We start from the raw sequence: 20,440 nt of genomic DNA on the forward strand, positions 1-20,440 counted from the left end.
TGTGCCCCAACCAGTAACGCTGAAGAAGCTGAAGTTGAACGGTTCTATGAAGACCTACAAGACCTTTTAGAACTAACACCCAAAAAAGATGTCCTTATCTTTATAGGGGACTGGAATGCAAAATTAGGAAGTCAAGAAATACCTGGAGTAACAGGCAAATTTGGCCTTGGAATACGGAATGAAGCAGGGCAAAGACTAATAGAGTTTTGCCAAGAAAATGCACTGGTCGTAACAAACACCCTCTTCCAACAACACAAGAGAAGACTATACACATGGACATCACCAGATGGTCAACACCAAAATCAGGTTGATTAAATTCTTTGCAGCCAGAGATGGAGAAGCACTATACAGTCAACAAAAACAAGACCAGAAGCTGACTGTGGCTCACATCATGAATTCCTTATTGCCAAATTCAGACTTAAATTGAAGAAAGTAGGAAAAACCACTAGACCATTCAGGTATGACCTAAATCAAATCCCTTATGATTATACAGTGGAAGTGAGAAATAAATTTAAGGGTTTAGATCTGATAGATAGACTGCCTAAAGAACTATGGACTGAGGTTCGTGACCTTGTACAGGAGACAGGGATCAAGACCATCCCTGTGGAAAAGAAATGCAAAAAAGCAAAATGGCTGTCTGGGAAGGCCTTACAAATAGCTGTGAAAAGAAGAGAAGTGAAAAGCAAAGGAGAAAAGGAAAGATATAAGCATCTGAATGCAGAGTTCCAAAGAATAGCAAGAAGAGATAAGAAAGCCTTCTTAAACGATCAATGCAAAGAAATAGAGGAAAACAACAGAATGGGAAAGACTAGAGATCTCTTCAAGAAAATTAGAGATACCAAGGGAACATTTCATGCAAAGATGGGCTCAATAAAGGACAGAAATGGTATGGACCTAACAGAAGCAGAAGATATTAAGAAGAGGTGGCAAGAATACACAGAAGAACTATACAAAAAAGATCTTCACGACCCAGATAATCACGATGGTGTGATCACTGACCTAGAGCCAGACATCCTGGAATGTGAAGTCAAATGGGCCTTAGAAACCATCACTACGAACGAAGCTAGTGGAGGTGATTGCATTCCAGTTGAGCTATTTGAAATCCTGAAAGATGATGCTGTGAAAGTGCTGCACTCAATATGCCAGCAAATTTGGAAAAGTCAACAGTGGCCACAGGACTGGAAAAAGTCAGTTTTCATTCCAATCCCAAAGAAACGCAATGCCAAAGAATGCTCAAACTACCGCACAATTGCACTCATCTCACACGCTAGGAAAGTAATGCTCAAAATTCTCCAAGCCAGGCTTCAGCAATATGTGAATGGTGAACTTCCTGATGTTCAAGCTGGTTTTAGAAAAGGCAGAAGAACCAGAGATCAAATTGCCAGCATCCGCTGGATCATGGAAAAAGCAAGAGAGTTCCAGAAAAACATCTATTTCTGCTTTATTGACTATGCCAAAGCCTTTGACTGTGTGGATCACAATAAACTGTGGAAAATTCTGAAAGAGATGGGAATACCAACCACTTGACCTGCCTCTTGAGAAATTTGTATGCAGGTCAGGAAGCAACAGTTAGAACTGGACATGGAACAACAGACTGGTTCCAAATAGGAAAAGGAGTACATCAAGGCTGTATATTGTCACCCTGCTTATTTAACTTCTATGCAGACTACATCATGAGAAATGCTGGACTGGAGGAAACACAAGCTGGAATAAAGATTGCCAAGAGAAATATCAATAACCTCAGATATGCAGATGACACTACGCTTATGGCAGAAAGTGAAGAAGAACTAAAAAGCCTCTTGATGAAAGTGAAAGTGGAGAGTGAAAAAGTTGGCTTAAAACTCAACATTCAGAAAACGAAGATCATGGCTTCTGGTCCCATCACTTCATGGCAGATAGACGGGGAAACAGTGGAAGCAGTGTCAGACTTTATTTTTGGGGGCTGCAAAATCACTGCAGATGGTGACTGCAGCCATGAAATTAAAAGACGCTTACTCCTTGGAAGGAAAGTTATGACCAACCTAGATAGCATATTCAAAAGCAAAGACATTACTTTGCCAACAAAGGTTCGTCTAGTCAAGGCTATGGTTTTTCCTGTGGTCATGTATGGATGTGAGAGTTGGACTGTGAAGAAGGCTGAGCGCTGAAGAATTGATGTTTTTGAACTGTCGTGTTGGAGAAGACTCTTGAGAGTCCCTTGGACTGCAAGGAGATCCAACCAGTCCATTCTGAAGGAGATCAGCCCTGGGATTTCTTTGGAAGGAATGATGCTAAAGCTGAAAGTCCGGTACTTTGGCCACCTCATGTGAAGAGTTGACTCATTGGGAAAGACTCCAATGCTGGGAGGGATTAGGGGCAGGAGGAGAAGGGGATGACAGAGGATGAGATGGCTGGATGGCATCACTGGCTCAATGGACGGGAGTCTGGGTGAACTCCGGAGTTGGTGATGGACAGGGAGGCCTGGCGTGCTGCAATTCATGGGGTTGCAAAGAGTCGGACACGACTGAGCAACTGAACTGAACTCAACTTAGTTCGATTCTGATTTTTTTGGTTTTGTCCATTAAATATGTCCTAACTGATATAAAATTCTCCAAGCCAGGCTTCAGCAATACGTGAACCATGAACTTCCAGATATTCAAGCTGGTTTTAGAAAAGGCAGAGGAACCAGAGATCAAATTGCCAACATCTGTTGGATCATCGAAAAAGTAAGAGAGTTCCAGAAAAACATCTATTTCTGCATTATTGACTATGCCAAAGCCTTTGACTGTGTGGATCACAATAAACTGTGCAAAATTCTGAAAGAGATGGCAATACCAGACCACCTGACCTGCCTCTTGAGAAATCTGTATGCAGGTCAGGAAGCAACAGTTAGAACTGGATGTGGAACAACAGACTGGTTCCAAACAGGAAAAGGAGTATGTCAAGGCTGTATATTATCACCCTGCTTATTTAACTTATATTCAGAGTACATCATGCAAAATGACAGGCTGAAAGAAGCACAATCTGTAATCAAAATTGCCAGGAGAAATATCAATAACCTCAGATATGCAGATGACACTACCCTTATGGCAGAAAGTGAAGAACTAAAGAGGCTCTTGATGAAAATGAAAGAGGAGAGTGAAAAAGTTGGCTTAAAGCTCAACATCCAGAAAACTAAGATCATGGCATCCAGTCCCATCACTTCATGGGAAATAGATGGAACAGTGGAAACAGTGGCTGACTTTATTTTGGGGGGCTCCAAAATCACTGCAGATGGTGATTGCAGCCATGAAATTAAAAGACGTTTATTCCTTGGAAGGAAAGCTATAACCAACCTAGAGAGCATATTAAAAAGCAGAGACATTACTTTGTCAACAAAGGTCCATCTATTCAAGGCTATGGTTTTTCCAATAGTCCTGTATGGATGTGAGAGTTGGAGTGTAAAGAAAGCTGAGCACTGAAGAATCGATGCTTTTGAACTGTGGTGTTGGAGAAGACTCTTGAGAGTCCCTTGGACTGCAAGGAGATCCAACCAGTCCATCCTAAAGGAGATCAGTCCTGAGTGTTCATTGGAAGGACTGATGTTGAAGCTGAAACTCCAATAATTTGGCCACCCGATGCACAGAGCTGACTCATTTGAAAAGACCCTGATGCTGGGAAAGATTGAAGTTGGGAGGAGGAGGGGATGACAGAGGATGAGATGGTTGGATGGCATCACCAACTCTATGGAGATGAGTTTGAATAAACTCTGGGAGTTGGTGATGGACAGGGAGGCCTGGCGTGCTACAGTCCATGGAGTCACAAGATTCGGACTCGACTGAGCGACTGAACTGAACTGAACTGAACTGATATACATATACTGTTTCATGTTTCTGTATACTTGTGCATGTATAAATGCCTAAATGCCTTATTTAAATACTTTGGTTACATGTTATCTTCCTTGGAAGTTTTTCCTAATTATTCAGAATGTGTTTTTCAGGTGGATCACTGTGTTTTCTCTGTACATAAATACAGAGAAATTTGTATTTATGTATTTGAATTTGTCCCCATATACTATATGCATAGCTAATGTGTAGGTCTCTTCCACTAGACTATTATTAATTCTATTTGTTTCTTGAAAGAGAATTTTGCTTTCAACTAGCCCAATGACAGGCACATAGCAAATACTTACATTTATATATTGTGGTGGTTTAGTCACTAAGTCGTGTCTCTTTGCGACCCCATGGACTATAGCCTGCCACGTTCATTTATGGAATTTTCCAGGCAAGAATATGGAATTGAGTTGCCATCTCCTTCTCCAGGGGATCTTCCCAACCCAGGGATTGAACTCGGTTCTCTTGCATTCCAGGCGGATTCCTTACTGACTGAGCAAACCAAAGAAACCCACATTTATATATTGTTGCATATCACAACTTCCCCAAAATCACTGACTTAAAGCAATCAAGATTAATAATTTCTCTTTATTCTGGGTTTTGAACCCAGAATTTTGAACCCTGAAGAACCATTCTGGGCTGGTTCTTCTGCTTCGTGTAGTGTCATCTGGGGCATAAGGACAACTGAAAAATACCAAATGGCTTCATTCACATAGCTGTCACTTTACAACCAGGAACTCAGCTGGGATTGGGATTGTCAGCCAGAGCTCTTGGTTCTCCTTCACACGGACCTCTCCTCTCCAGGGGACTGCTTGGGCTTCCTCACAGCATGGTGTCTGTGTTCCAAGCAACAAAAGCAGCAACGGAAGATATTTTTAAAATTTTATTTATAAGTATACTTGACTTATAATATTATATTAATTTTAGGTATACAGCTTCAAAGTCTTTTCCATTATAGATTATTATAAGATACTGAATATAGTTCCCTGTGTTATACAGTAAATCCTTGTTGTTTATCTATTTTATATACAGTGCTGTGTATCTGTTACTTCGATACTTTTAATTTATCCCTCCCCCTAACCTTTCCCCTGTGGTAACTAAGTTTGTTTTCTATATCTGTGAGTCTGTTTCTGTTTAGTAAATAAGTTGACTTGTGTTCTTTTTTTAGATTTCACATAGAAGGGATATCATATTTGCCTTTCTCTGCCTGATTTACTTTACTTAGCATGATAATCTTTAGGTCCATTCATGTTGCTCCAAATGGCAGTATTTCATTCATATGTATGCACATCCACAATAGAATATATATATATATATATATAATATATATATTATACACACACACACACACACACCCTCCACATCTTCTTTATCCACTTATCTTTTGATGGATATTTGGGTTGTTTCCATGTCTTGGCTATTCTGAAGAGTAGCAACTGAAGATATTTTAAAGCCCAGGCTTGCAAGTTACACAGCGTCACTTCTATCAATACTGTTGAACAAAGCAGCCAATCAAAACTCAAGGGGAAGAGAAACAGATTCCACCTCTTGATGTATAAGTAGGAAGATTATATTGCAAAAGAGCATTTAATGTGGCAACTAGTGTTGCAGCCATCTCTAAAAACAAAGTAAAACCATCCACTGCAGCACTTAACAATCTTTGAAGGAATGAATGAGAAAATGAATGAACATACTATTGCCAGCCTTTACTCCTGTCACTCATCTCGTTCCACCACATTTGTGTTTAAAGTTTGATGGTGGCACGATTTCTCTTATTGGAATACTCTTTTCTTTCAGTAAGAATTTCTAGAATTTTCAGCTAGTAAGATCAAGATTTAGGTCAGTTTATATAATTTTTCTCTAATAGTCTCTTTGTGGGGGGAAAAAAAAACCCTCTTTCAAGCCTGTGTTGCAGGAATGTATTGTGTGTGTGTGTGTATTTGCTTATTCTGTGTATTCAACAGATCTAAAATGCTCTAATATTCTGACTCAAATTTTAAATTCCTGAGACTTTTTAAAATTGTATTTATTTATTTTTGGCTATGCTGAGTATTGTTGCATGGGCTTTTCTCTAGTTGCTGTGAGCAAGGGCTACTCTCTAGCTGAGAGAAGCACGGGCTTCTCACTGCAGTGGTTTCTCTTGTTGCAGAGCATGGGCTCTACGGCACACACGCTTCAGTCTCTGTGGTACATGGGCTTAGCAGTTGCAGGTCCCAGGCTCTAGAGCACAAGCTCAGTAGTTTCTGTGTATGGGCTTAGCTATTCCATGTCATGTGTGATCTTCCCAGATCAGGGATCAAACCCATGTCTCCTGCATTCACATATGGACTCTTTACCACTGAGCCACCAGGGAAGTCCCTTAAATTCCTGAGTTTTAAGGCTTATGTCTGGTTTAATTACTTTATATAAAACACAGTCCAACAATACTTAATGACTGTGAGAAGGTGATAATTTGGCTTATAGCCAGATTCTTGAGTCTTTAAAAAATAAGGCAAAGGAGTTTATTACCCTACATCCAAGTCTATGCTACAAAACTCCATGAAGAATGTATAAATGACTGTTTAGCATAGATCAGCATTATATTTTTTCATGTACTATTATAAAACATATAAAGTGAAAATTTTCCATGTTTGAGGCTACATGAACATTGCTAAAGTCTCCACAAGACCCTTTTATCCAATGAGCTTCTTTTAAGACCAGATGGCCCCAGTCAGAGAGCTTTTGTTCAATTAGTCATTTCCTGAGGACACATCTCTATGGTTTGTCCTTTGCAGTATAATTCCTCTGATTCCCTTTCTATCCTTATTGAGTTTGATCTAACTTCTCTTTTGACTTGGGTGTTCAAGACATCATCACATATTTTTTGCTGTATATCTTTATAAATTATATGCTTTATTATATAGAAAGCATATAATTTATGCATATATAATTTAAGCATATCTTTATTATATGCTTGGGTTTTTGCCACAGTCTCTTCCACACTAGTTTCTACTTTGGTCCTGCTATTTTTTTGTTTCTTTTAGTTTTGCCTCATAAACCAAGCCCTAAATACCAAAACAAATTCTCTGTTTTCAACATTCTTGAATTGGAAACAGTAAACTACATGAACCGTCACTTGCCCTGGAACCACCAAACCAAGCCCAATTTCTATGGCTAAATCTGTGGATACAACTATTTGGAGCTTGGCATATGTATTTTCACAATACCTACGGTTAGGTTCTGTGCATCACAAAATTTCTAATCAAACCATGACGTAGCTAAAAACCTACTATCCAAGAGTTGAGTTTTAAGTCTCAGATATATTTGAATCTTTGGCTCAGATGGTAAAGAATCTGCCTGCAATGTGGGAGACCCAGGTTCAATTCCTGGGTCAGGAAGATCCCCTGGAGAAGTGAATGGCAACCCACTCCAGTATTCTTGCCTGGAGAATTCCATGGACAGAGGAGCCTGGTGGGCTACTGTCCATGGGGTTGCAAAGAGATGGACACAACTGAAGCGACTTAGCAGGTATATTTGAATCTTAAGTTACTGAGAACTCTGAAGGTGGGAAACCAGAGGGATAACAGCTTGTATACTGACCCCGGAAGGTGGTTCTCATGACAGCAGCCACCTATGTACCATGCAGAGGCATTCAGAGAACATGTTTTAAAAATAAGCTGGAATTTATTTTCCGAATACTGAAAATGACACATCTGTTCTTCATTTGCCCTGGTAGGTGAACTTAGGTAATCAGTGAAATGGTACTAGTTCTCTGCTTTAGAAATTTTGCAAAAACATCTTGTAAAATGTAAGGAACAAGGAGTTATTTTCTGTCATAGGCCTGTTCTACAGGGTGATCCATGTACTCTGTGTTTCTTAATCTTTCTTCCCACTTGAGATGCCATCAAGGTAATAATGTTGATACTGAGTATATGGACTTCTTGATGTGTCTGAAATCTAGCCAGAGGCTGACTCCAACTCCTCTTCACAGGCTGGCTGCTGGAAAAATGATATAGTATCTGGTGCTAACTAGCTAGTGAATAAAAGAAGGAAGGAAGAAGAACATTAAATTGCTAAATCAGAAACAAAAAAATGCCGGAACACCAGGAAATTAATTGAAGTCACCAATGTCAGGGAATAAATCTGATGCTGTCTCACCATCAGGATGCCAGCAGAGCCTTGATTCCTGTTCTTGGAAGAGTGGTGGGGAAATCAGTGCTGGCCCCAGCAGGGCTAGGTGGGAGTGACAGGTTAAGAAGTGTCTAGAAAGGCCTAAGGGGCTACGAGAGTTATTGGAACTTTCTCTGGGAATTTTCTAAAAATTAAAGTCATAAATCTCTTCATTAAGTTGTAAGTAGTTGGAAAATCTACTTTAAGCAAATCCATAAATATGAAGATTATCTCACTTGATACAAAGAGAGATTTTAAGTCAAATGCCAGGGATGAAATATATAATTTCTTAGGCATGAACCAAGAGTAAATAGAGGAAGCCTTGTGCTTTTAAATAAACACCCTCAGCAGGCTCAGACAGACACAGAATCTGCAGTCCCCAAAACATCTTCACTTGATAGAGAATAGTATATTACCTGTCTTTCATAAACACACAGAAGAAAGTTTCATAATAAAATGTGTTCCAAGATGCATTTGTAAATCAGTTGATTGGCATTGGAACATATATATATTTTTTAATACTAAATCCATAGTTCAGGTTCTTAGATGAATCCAAAAAATTACTTAAAATCATGCAGTTGAAAATCCGGACCATTCAAATGTTGAGTACAATGACCCAAGTTCTTTGAGTCCTAAGCTAAGCAAGCACCAAAGATAGAGATCAGAGGAAAAGCAGTGTCCATAGTAGTCCAGGAAGATAGTTCCTATGGCAACAAACATATGTATGCATTTGCCATGCATACGTCAAGAATCTTCAAGACATATAGCATAATATTCCCTCTATCGAAATCCCAACTTGACCTAAGTTTCTTTCCATTTCATTTATCAATTAAAAAGTGTTTTCATTCCATTTTAAAATAAAACTGCTACACCATAAGAGGTTTCATTCACTTTTTCTATCTCAACCCATGTTTTTCTTTCTAAAACCAAAATATGGAGCTTTTATTCTGCCAGTAATTTTCCTCCATGTTCCAGGGACCCATGATAAGACCTGTAATATAATTTGTCACTCTTTAAGCATAAGAAACCATTAGCCTTTGTCTACCTCTTCCTCACAGAGGCTTTTATTGCTGTCTTCTTTCTCACTTATCCCTTGAGAAACAGTTCCTTCCAAATTGAAACTTACCAAAAACACTAGTTTTGCTCGACCCACAGTAAGACCTAACAGTACCAAAATGTATGAGTTTGGAACAGAGAAAGGTTTATTGTAGGGACCTGCAAGGGGTGGCTCACGCCTGAAAAACCCCAAATTCCCCAAAGGCTTTCAGCAAATCCGTTTCATAGCAAAGGTGAGGGAGGGCTGTGGTTGGTTGCTGCAAATTTCTTGGTGTCAGAGTCTTTGTTCTTGACATCATGGTCAGGTAATAATGTTCCTATAAATCTCTACCAAACAAATACTATTTTCTGTTCTGGAAAGAAAGGGCAAGGTTCCCAGGTACAACATTCACCCTCTGAGGTCTAGGCCCTGGCTAAGGGGAGGGGGTCCCTGCAAGGCCCAGTTACCCTGCCCAGGAGTATTCCTCCAGCCCTGAGTCTGGGTCGGCCTGCCAGGGCTAACAAGGCAGATCTCAGTTGGAAGTTCCCTGAGGGCCAGGGCCCCATACCCTGCCCAACTGTCATCACTGAGGGAGCCAGGAGCCCAGGAGCCAAGTAGGCCTCAGGTTCCTCAGTCCTCCCAAACAGCAGGGCTGAAGCCTTACAGACAGTGTTCCATCGCACACTGCCACTTCCATTAGGTCCCAGAGGTGATGGGAAAGAGGCTCACGGCCACCTCAATGCTTCAGCTTGGCCAGTTGGTGGCCTTGGCAAGGGCTATGGAGCCCCGAAGGCTGGCCTGAGACCAGGTGAGCTGGAGAGCTCTCGGGAGAAAGCCGGTATCCACCTCTTCTTACCTCACTGCCTGAAGACTGCCACTCCACCAACCAAGACCGAACAGGCCTCTACCAACCGGTTGCTCATTGACCTCGGTTCCCCGGGGGAGGGGCCCACTGCAGGGTCGACCAATGACTGAGCAGAACCTCTAACCGCCGCCCTAACCTTTCAGTTAGTGGTCTCGTGGAAACAGTTGCCTGGTAATGGTGCTAAGGGCTGCACTCCGCCCTGCTCTTTTGTAAAACCACCGCTCATTTGTATTTAGAGAACCGTTTATGTTTGTGTTCCCAGCCTTTGCCAGGGATACTAAACTCACATTTCAATGTTCTCCAACAATAAATCTCAATCAAAAATGCCCCTGCCTTACATGTTCCAGAATGACATATTCACCAGGCTCCTCTGTCCGTGGGATTTCCCAGGCAAGAATACCGGAGTGGGTTGCCATTTCCTTCTCCAGGGATCAAACTTGCATCTCCTGCATTAGCAGGTGGATTCTTTACCACTGACTGAGCCACCAGGGAAAGCATACAGCCATTACTTATAATTCCCTATTGAATTTATGATTGACATGATAAATTCTGGGATTCTGAATTAAGAATTAATTCTGGGATTTTTAGTGTCTAGACCAAAAAAGAAGGTTCTATTTGTCATTCTCTCCTCCTATTGCCCTCTTTTCCTCTCTCTATTCAAGTCTTTTTTTTTTTTTCAGAAAGTTGCTCAGCCATGCACTCTTCCAGAGCTTGGTTCTTACACTTCATTTTTCAAGCACGACATGCTACTGAGATAAGGTCTTGGCTGACTTACATTCTGGCCCAGCAGCTGTAATTACCTGCTGTGTAGACTGTCCCCCAGTACAGCAGGGGGAATTTTATTAGAAACGCCAGTGGGTTTTGTGTAAATAGTCATTCTAAGTCGTTAGTGACCATTCTCATTCCCAAGATTGCCATGAAAAATTACGTGTTAGCATCAAACCTAGCTCAGTGTAAGCTTTCAAGTTCCCAGCCAGTCTCAGGAGGCCCTACATCTCTTCCCTCTTGAGATATTCTTTGTCTGCTGGCCAACACATAGCCGAGAAGCAGGCAGACGGGTGTACAACCTCATGAAATTCAGCCCAGTTCTTCCAACTTTCTAAGTACCGTTTCCTGTTTGCCTTGAATTAAGTGAGAGTTGCTGTGGTGTCATACAGTATTCACCAAGTACAGTATACTACAGTTCACCTTTCCAGAGGTGTCTGAAACATTCAAGACTTAAGTCATGTTACATTGACTCCAAGTGATAATTTAGTTCATACTTCATACTGTTGGCCAAAAATTCAATTTTCTATTGTCTACTTAGTTCCTGACCTTATTTCTAGTCTTAATAACTTTTTAAAAAATTATTTTATAGTAATAACTACTCTGACATTATCACTTTAATGAAAATGTTAAAATTAATTATAAATGCAAAGTTTTAGTTCACTAAAGTGTTATTTTCTATTTTTAAAAGAATGTTCATTAGCCATAAATATCTGGTTTCTAGCAGATTCAAGTGACTTGGTTCTGCTTAAGACAAAAAGTTTCATCACCAGAGGTGATAGAACACAAATTACAGACAACAATCCCACTAATCCACATTGGCAAGAAAAAACAACAAAACAAATTAGTGTAACTCTAGATAAAATTCCTATTTCTTACCAAGGGTTTCACCAGCAATCCTCTTAGGATGAAAAGTTCAGCACACTTGTGATATTGGGGAAATCCCAATTTGAGGCAAAGGTAGTTTGGAGTAGCTATTGGCATCTCATTGAGTAACAATAATAAAGCATTCTACACATGTATGCCTGTTTCCATTTCAGTGGAAGAAATCGAGTGGCATCTGGGTTTGAAGCTCTTATGACTAGGAGAGGGAGTGTATCATAAGGGTTAGGTGTATAACCCCAGAAACATACTTGAATGAGTTTGCAGCCCATTCTACACAATCAGTGTATGTGCGAACGTGCTAAGTTGTTTCAGACTTGTTCATCTCTTTGTGACCCTATCGACCGTTGACCCAGGAAACGAACTTACATCTCTTACATCTCTTGTACTGGGAGGTGGGTTCTTTACCATCAGCGCCACCTAGGAGGCCCAACACAATAAATAACATTAAACGAGTTACTCAAGGTCTTTGTGTCTCAGTTTTTGCATTTTTAAAATGGGGATGATAATAATAACCAAATTTTAGGGATATTATAAACATCTAGAACAGTACCTGGTCCAAAAAAAAAAATAAATTAACAAATGTTAAGTCCATGGCTATAGCTGTGAAAGCAAGACTATATTTTTATTTTTAAAGCTCTCAGTGGCTGCAGCTAATGAGGTTGTGACTAGCCCTCTTAACATTTCATTCACACATTTTCAGTAAACTGAATGCAATGAGAGCAAAAGAAATCATTCTGAACTGAGAATTGGGTTATAGTGACTGTCTTGGCCACCAACTGATGGTGATCATAAATGATTTGGGCTCTCTATTTCCTTATCTGAAGACTGAAGGGAGTAAAATTTATATCTCTAAGGTTCCTCTAGATCTTACAAAAGAGGCTGTACTTGACTATCTTGAAACAATTGGGATGCAATTTTTTAACAACCATTTTTCAACAGGTATGTTTCCATGCTTGCTTTTAGATGTTTTTCTTCTTTTAAACTTTAAATTGAAGGTCTGTGTTAACTGAAATAGGATTTCATGAATTTTGAACCAGAAATACAACAAAATGCATTTTTATACCAGAGTCAATAATAGCATATTATACTCTAAATGAAGATAATTTTTTAAAACATAAACTTCTAGTTTAGGGCAACTTGGAAAATAAGGACTTCAATTAAGAGCTATATAAAGGAAAGACAGAGAGATAAGAGAAAACAAGTGGAACTCTTAAAGGAGAATTTAAATTACACTTTTAGAAAGCATTTTTAAAATAGAGTCATCTTTGCAGGGAGCACATAGTCTTGAAGGGAGGTGCTAAAGAGTCAGAAAGAAGACAAATCAATTACAATCTTCAAAGACAGTATTATCTCAAGGAAACAGATGAGTGCCTCAAGAGAAAAGTTGGTTAAGAAAAAAACCTGATAAAAGAGAACAAAGGGATTTTCCAGATAAATAGAGGGATAATGAAAAGATATGTGGATCAGGAGGAAGATTTTTTTTTTAAGTTATAAAGCAATCGGGACAATAGGGGAAATTTGGATATGGACAACACATTAGGTAACAGTGTGGTGTCGATGATAATTTCTTCAGTGATAATAAGATTGTGGTTATGTAGGAGAATGTCTTATTAGAAGATATATGCTCAAGTATTTAAGGGTAAGTAAAGTAAAAAGATGCCACTTATTCTCAACTGGTTCAGGAGGGAAATGTTAAAGAAAAAGAAACAGTAAATGTGGCAAAATATTGGCAATCATGAACATAGGTGAACAATCTGCAAGTGTTCATTGTATTTTTCTTGTAATTTGACTATAGGTTTGACATTTTTTTAAAAAAGAGTTCTCAAAATTAAAAAAATTCACATATAACCCTTGAATAAATGTTATTGTTTACCAAAAAAAAAATGAGCTTTCAGATGTATTTGACCCTTGTCCATTCTCCTCCTCCCCTATCAAAGGAGGAGTGTGTGAAAATGAATCAGTAGTTGCTGATTGGTTCACACATCAGAACACCAGGGGCTTTGGAGGTTAGCGCTCTCCTTGTAATTAGAGCCAGTTATTTTGTGGTATCTATTGGGTAACACCAAGAGAAAAAAAAAATGGGAACCTCTAAATGTAAAGTCAGCCAGTGGTGAGAATAAAGCTAGCAAGGGGAATTTCTTCCCCTAAATTGAGGTGATGTAAAGTCTTGAGTGGATAAACAAGAAGGGATAACTCAATACTTAGAGCCATATGGCTCACATCTCTTGGGGAGGTATTAGTGGTGGAAAAGAAACTGATTTTGGTAGTCTATTGAGCCTCTTTTAATTATAAAAAATCAACTTGTCTAAAACTACAAAAGGTGAAAAAAATTTTAAAGGAACCCTTGAAAGGTGGAATTTTTCTTAATGAGAAAGCATTCTATCACCATTTTAAATTTAAAATTATAATGAACAATTCTAGCAAGGAGAAAAAGAAATGGTGTTCCCATACATTGCTTATTTCCGCATAAATTAGTGCAGCATTTTTTGTAAATAATTTCACAAGAATTGTCAAGAGTTAAAAAAATTCTTTTCCTATAATCATTTTTCACAATGTATCTTAACGAAGGAGAGAAAAGTAAGGGAGAAGGAGGTGAGGGAAGAAAAAATGAAAGAGGACAAGAAAGAAGTGAAAAAGAGAGGAAGAAAGGTGAGCTATATATAATAAGATGGTCATTGCAGATATCTACAAAAACAAAAAGAGAGGCTAAAAAGAGAGGAGAAAAAGAAAGAAAATGCCCAGTAATGATGACATGTTTGCATAATGCACATCAACGTTTGTTGTCCTTCATTCACTGTCATGTCCAACATCAAACCCAAGTACATAAAATATTTTGCAAATGGTAAAACTATACATACATACTAGGTCTCTTCAGTCGTATTCAACTATTTGCAGTCCTATGGACTGTAGCCAGCCAGACTGTCCATGGGATTCTCCAGGCAAGAATACTGGAGTGGGTTGCCATTGCCTTCTCAAGGGGATCTTCCATACCCAGGGATCAAACCCGTGTGTTTTACATCTCCTGCTCTGGTAGGCAGGTCCTTTACCACTAGCACCATCTCGGAAGCCTGTAAGACCATACAGGAAGAAGGAAAAATGCGTAGAGTGCCAAGCACATAGAATTAACAATTGCATCTACATTTTTAATTCAACTATGTAAAGTCATGAAGCACAAAGATATTGATCTGTTGGATTATAACCAGGATGGGAATTGGGTTTATCCTTTTAAAATCGCCATTGCTATTGTTACGAGAAGAGACTTGAGTTTAATTATTCTCTGAATAGTTTAGGGCATGCAAGCAGCTTTGTTATTGTTGTTGTTTAGTTGCTAAGTTGTGTCCAACTCTTTTGTGACCCCATGGACTGTAGCCCACTATGTTTCTCTGTCATGAGATTTCCCAGGCCATTTCTTTCTCCAGGGCATCTTCTCAACCCAGGGGTCAAACTCATGTCTTCTGCACTGGCAGGCCACTGAGGCACCAGAGAAGCCCATGCATGCAGCAAAGTATACTAAATTGAATATAAATTTGGGGGCATCAGTAAATATAAATTCTCTCTCCACCTCTACTGCAGACTGTCCATATGAAATTATATTAAACCCCTATATTCCTCAGCCTGTTCTTACATAAAGAAATCTCAAGACACGAAAATAATACTTACAAGATTAGAAAAACAATACATGCCAATTTGATGAGACTACTTATTTTAGGTTTTCACCTTTACAGTGTGACTCTGATACTGGCAACACATCTATTTGTCATTTTCAGGAAACTTGGTTTAGAAGGTCATATAGTACACCAGAGGTTAGCATATGGCTCTAGAGTTAGGTAAATCTGAATCTGTTTTGTACATTGAAAATCCTTGAGAATATTTGTTAGCAACTTTCTGCACCTTTGCTTCCCTATCTGTAAACTGAGTAAAAACTACACCTGTTGTAGGGCTATCATGAAGACGAAATGAGTTGTTATATATAAAGTGGTTAGCACAATGTCTGACATACAACGATGCTAGGTGAACATCAGGGATTGCTGTTGGTCTCTTTAATTTCTTTAAAAAGGGATGGTCAGAAACACTATAGGGCCCGGTTCTCTATTTGAACTCATTTATAGTAAGTCAGAGTATTCAGTGGGTAATGTTCCTTGAAAACATCTTCAGTGGCATAATTCTATCACCATATAAGATACATTAAATAATATATTATTGGGCTATATTACATGATATATAAAATTATATAGGGTTGTGGGAGATTTTAAAAGAAAAACTTTACAAAGTTATGTCCAGATGTGTTACTTCTCAAGCCCCATAGAATACGTGCAGTTGAGAGGAAACTGAAGAGTAAGTTTAGGCTCTTCCTGGAACTAGCTCTGAAAGAGTTCATTTTCCTAATGCCTCTTGCTGCAGTCATAATACCCAAATTCAGGATTTGAATACCCCAGAAGATATTGAGACATTTTTAGATAATCTGCATCCCTTTGTTTCTCTAGAAAAGTCAATTACAGAATCATGGGAATTCATCCAAACTTCTTTGAGGGACTGGTCTAATCCAGCCATAATCAAGAAATAGAGAAGTTGACCAAGAATGTCTCTGTAAAATAAGCGGAAAATTTGATGCTAATAAAAACACCTAAATAATAGAAAATAAATATGCAGATTGCATCCTGTTATTACTCACCAAGCAGTTCTGGACACTTAAATAAGGCTGTGTATTAGCACAGTGGAGAAACAGGGGGCACTATTTTTGATTGCAGGAAACTTGCACTTTATGTGATCAAAATATATGTGTGAAAAAATAAATCATGGTGAACTATTAAATGCATCCAAAATACAGTCCTGATAGCGTGATTGTGAATGAGCTTTAAAACCTAAAGTCTTCATTCTGGCAGGTAGTAATCTTTAGGTTCTTTTTAGTTCCACAAATAACTTAGGTCTTGAACTTTCAACACCTCATTAACTGAAAGGAGAGGCTGGGGCAATCAGTGTTGTAATAGCATGACTGCTCTTTTTTTTTTTTTTTAACTCTCTCAGCCACCAACGGATAGCTGCAAAGCTGCTTCTACTAAGAATGTGTCGAGAGAGTTTCAAGGCTCACCAAAGTTCACTCTTTTGCCGTCAGAGGTACAATCAGACATTTGATGCATCGCTTAGGTTAGTTATAAAGGAAGCATCTCATTGGATTAATAAACACTGAGGTTGTTGCCCTAGAAATGAGGGGAAATAGTACCAAATAATTCAGTTTGCTCTATCTGGTTGGCACTTGGCAGTGTTAGTTACTTGGCAGGTCAACGTGACCCGGGTTAAGTCACAAAAGACCACATGCGGCAGGTGCGGAAGCAAGTCAAGTGATGCTAGCACGTGTCACACAGAGCATTCTGTGCACATTATCAAGTTGAAGTAGCACACAATATGAGCTGGCTTTCCTCTGTGGACTAAAAGCTCAGCTGTTCTTCCACTTATTTGATTGATAAAGATACTTTATTTTGGAGCAAAATTTCACCAAAAGTAGTCTCCAAATGTATTTCTAAATTCTGGGAGTTTGAAAAATATACTGGTAGAGTAAGAGAGTCCATTCCTGGAAAAAGTCTTTCAAAATATATGTATAATCTACAGCCCAAATGCATTAGAAAGCAACTCTGCTTGGACATATCAAAAGTGACTTCTAAGTAAGCACAAACTTGGCACTTTGTTTTACTGTGATAATAGAAATGACAGTTAAAAAGTTTATCTTTTTTCTTCCTAGAACAATATCTAACCTGTTTTAAGCTCTTGATAAGTAGTTCTTGAATAAATGAATAACCCTTTGACTAGCCTAGGAAAGTAGACTCCATTTGGCATTTATGCCTATGATTAATCTCCTGGTAATTTCCACTGGTATTTTAGGGACAAGTTTTGATACTCTAATCCTTTGAGATTCAAAATTTGGCCCACAGAGAAGCATCATCAATGTCACCGGAGAGCCTGTGAAAACTACAGTATTTCAGGCCTAATGAACCAGCATCTTCACGTTATGTGTGTGCATGCTCAGTCATGTCCAACTTTTTGCGACCCCCCCTAGACTGTAGCCTGTCAGGCTCCAGGCAAGAATATTGGAGTGGAGTACCATTTCCTACTCCAGGAGATCTTCCTGACCCAGGGATCGAGCCTGCATCTCCTGTGTCTCCTGCATTGGCAGGTGGATTCTTTACCACTCGTGCCACGTGGGTTTGATAAAGGTTGAAAAAACCTGATTTAAAACAGGTGACATAGTTTTAAAATCAACACACAAGCCTGCCTTCAAAGGAGACCCAAGGGGAGAAAATCTCACAAATGGCAACAGGACCAAATGTGAGGTTTGGAAGGTCAAAAATTTTACTCATACGTGATATATGGTAGATACATGAAGTCAAATGCCTGTATCAAAGGAGTTATGACACTTCAGGTAAGTTTCTTAGCCGTTCTTAGAATTATCTGTTTAAAAAAAGCAAAGAAAAAGCCAAAGTAGATATCTTCTAGCCATAATGAGACTTTTCTCTTGCCCTCAAGTGCCTCGGGCTTTGTTTCCCAGAAATTAACTGGGGCATCTCTTTCACCCTAGATCACTCTCGTTTGGCTATGGCACGTGCTTCCTGCCCATCTCCTGCCCCCTCCTCAACTCTGCCAGGTGCTGTACACATTCTGCGTAGACTTCTAGTCCATGAAAATGTAAAAACAGCATTTATTCTGAAAAGCCTTGTCATTTCAGACAGCTCAGGAAAGAGTTTACCCATATGTATTGCATTCACGTGTACTTGATTAATAGGGCACAATAAAAAAATGTCTAGGGAATCCCCTGGCAGTCCAGTGGTTAGGACTCTGTGTTTACTGCCAAGGACCCAGATTTGATCCCTGGTGTGGGCCCAGAAAAATCCCAGAAGCTGTGTGGCAGAGCTAAAAACAAAAAGCAATCTTCCACAAAGATCTGTTTTGTACTTTTTTTAGTTTTATATTTGTTCTATTAACTTTAGAACTTTTTTTTTAGTACTTTTAAAGGCGATTCTGTAGAAAATAATTGCCTGTACAGCTTTCAGGAAAGTTAAAAGTTTTTATTTATATCCTTAGACTAGAGAAGTGCTGTGTGTGTGGCATGGTTTAAGGAAAACATTGCTAATAAACACAGTGATTCTCAGCAAGTTATGACAAGTGGCCCTGAACACACCCCATTCTCACCACCAACACCCCATTGGGTGTTGGGACCTTCCATTTGCATAGTACAAAGACTCAGAACTGGAAAACCATATGTCTCTAAAGTAACCCTGATATGGTGACTGAAGGATATCATCAAATTCTTGCCACACCTCTCATCAAGCGTGCATGTAGTCTGAGAGGTGAGGTTTATTTCCCCTCCCCTTGATTCTAAACTAGCCCTTACACACACTTTGACAAATGGGATGTGGCAGCAGTGGCTATATAACTTTCAAGGCTGGTCTTCAAAGATCTGTATATTCTACTTAACCCTTCCTGGAATGCTCCTTAGAAACCAGCCACCACTTAAGAAGTACAACTAACCAGGGATCACCGAGCAGTGAGGGAGCCCAGGCTAGCCCCGTACAGGGTGAGAACCCTTGTGGTGGAGCACAGAAGTGCCATTTACATGAGGAAAGTTTGCTTGGAACTTCCAGTCCAGCTCCACCACCAGGTGAATGCAAATGAGTGAACGAGACAGCTCAGGCCATGTGGAGCAGAAAAACTTGCCCAAACTCTGCCTAAATTCCTGACCCAATCACGAGCAAGCAAAACTCTTGTTGATAGCACTGAGTATGGGAGTAATTTGTTACACAGCAGGAGCTAGCCAAAACACTTGGGGACCAATTATTTTCTCTTTTATTACTTTATCGGTTTTCTCCTATTTTAATATTTTTAACATTTTTATTTATTTATTTGGCTGTTCTGGGTCTTAGTTGTGGCTCAAGGGATATTCAGTCTTCGATGCAGCATGAAGATCTTTAATTGCAGCATGCTGGATCTTTTTAGTTGCTGGCACATGGGATCTAGCTCCCTGTCCAGGGATGGAGCCTGGGCCCCCTGCATTGGGAGCATGGAGTCTTAGCCACTGGACCATCAAGGAAGTTCCTTCTCCTATTTTAATCTGTCTGACTGGCCTGCCCATTCTGCTCTTGTATACCCTTCCTGGGAATTTTTTCCTGGAATCTTCATAGGAAACTCTGAAGGAGATAGGATGATTGGTTTAGTGAATTATCTCACCCTTACTGGACAGAATGTTTTGAACCAGTCAGTCTTACAGGTACCTACTCTGGTCAAATTAGTTCTGACTTTGCATGTAGAGCCTTTCCTCAGCAGAGCAGTTCATGGGGGTATTGGGCATGACTGGCACCTGATCGGATTGTTCTGAATATTTTATGATTAAATCTTCAGCCCTCTGAATTAACCAATTATCCCATGCTAAAATGCAGATACTCCTTGCACACAAGAAACTACTCATTGTTTAAACTTCAATAAATGTATGAGAGTTTTCCAATATGATCTGGCTGAATCTGAACTTTAATGTTGGAAAAGGAAAAGAAGCCCTGATATCCGTGAACAGTTGGTAGAGGTACTAAAAAGAAATCAACAAGGACTTAAAGACTAGGAGATAGTGAAGGATAATTTTTTCTGGTTCAGCCTAGAGCAGGCCTTTGGCTTAAAGGTGGAGTGTTGATGAAAGATAGGATTTTTCTAGATATGTGGGGTCACTTGAGAAGTCATGTGAAGGCATAATATGGTGACTAAGTCTATGTGACAGTAAAGGAAGAGGAAGATGGAACAAGATACTTGAGGAATATAAGCAAGAGGTTGGAGCCTAGAAAAAGAGGAAGAGAACAGAAGTTTGGGGAAGTATAGAAAGTGTAATACCCTAAAGAGGTTGTTCACTGTCTA

The 20,440-nt window shown here is 39.4% G+C and overlaps 1 long non-coding RNA gene across 3 annotated transcripts in view; it reads right to left on the reverse strand.

Moving 5' to 3' along the window:
- Positions 1 to 10,055, reverse strand: part of LOC147371069 (uncharacterized) — a 30,381-nt gene extending 20,326 nt beyond the window's left edge. For 2 of the 3 annotated variants that reach the window (XR_015165765.1, XR_015165767.1), the window contains exon 1: positions 9,893 to 10,055. This is a non-coding gene — a long non-coding RNA (uncharacterized LOC147371069). The remainder of the gene's footprint in view (positions 1 to 9,892) is intronic. The other variant, XR_015165766.1, reaches the window with a different exon arrangement.
- Between the last annotated feature and the right edge of the window lie 10,385 nt (positions 10,056 to 20,440).

Source organism: Bos grunniens, chromosome 6 (assembly GCF_055505025.1).
Source record: "Bos grunniens cultivar Pamir isolate PY7600 chromosome 6, Bosgru_T2T1.0, whole genome shotgun sequence".
NCBI lineage: Eukaryota > Metazoa > Chordata > Mammalia > Artiodactyla > Bovidae > Bos > Bos grunniens.